Below are 604 nucleotides of genomic sequence, written 5' to 3' on the forward strand. Positions count from 1 at the left end.
ATTTAATGCGCCCACAGATCTCTTACTTGGCCTCTCTGTACACTGATGCTAAATCAAATATTGGAAGACAGTTTTGGGTGAAGTAGAAAGTTATAGTTGCTCAGTTGTGTCTGAATCTTTGCAACCCCATGAACTGTACTAAGTCACTCCCCTGTCCATGGAATCCTCCAGGCAAGAATACTGGAGTGGGCTGCCATTTCCTCCTCCAGGGATCTTCCTGATTCAGGGATCGAACCTGGGTCTCCTGCACTGCAGGCAGATTCTTTACCATCTGAGCCACCAGAAAAACCCAAGAAGAAAAGGATAGCTTTATTACTTTGTAGGCAAAGGGAGATACTCCAGGTTTTTGACTTGAAAAACTATGTTTCAACCCCAGAGAACTTAATGAGGCTTTTTATAAAAGTGGGTCAAAGGTGGGGTCTCGAGACTTCCCTGGTGTTCCAGTGGTTAAGAATCTGCCTGGCAATGTAGGAGACATGGGTTCAATCCCAGACTGGGGAACTAAGATCACACATGCCTCGAAGCAACTAAGCCTGCTCCCTCTGGAGCTCCCCTGCCACAACTAGAGATCCCACATGACAATGACGCATGATGTCAAGATCCC

Source organism: Bison bison, unplaced genomic scaffold, assembly GCF_000754665.1.
Source record: "Bison bison bison isolate TAMUID 2011002044 unplaced genomic scaffold, Bison_UMD1.0 scf7180017864333, whole genome shotgun sequence".
Taxonomy (NCBI): domain Eukaryota; kingdom Metazoa; phylum Chordata; class Mammalia; order Artiodactyla; family Bovidae; genus Bison; species Bison bison.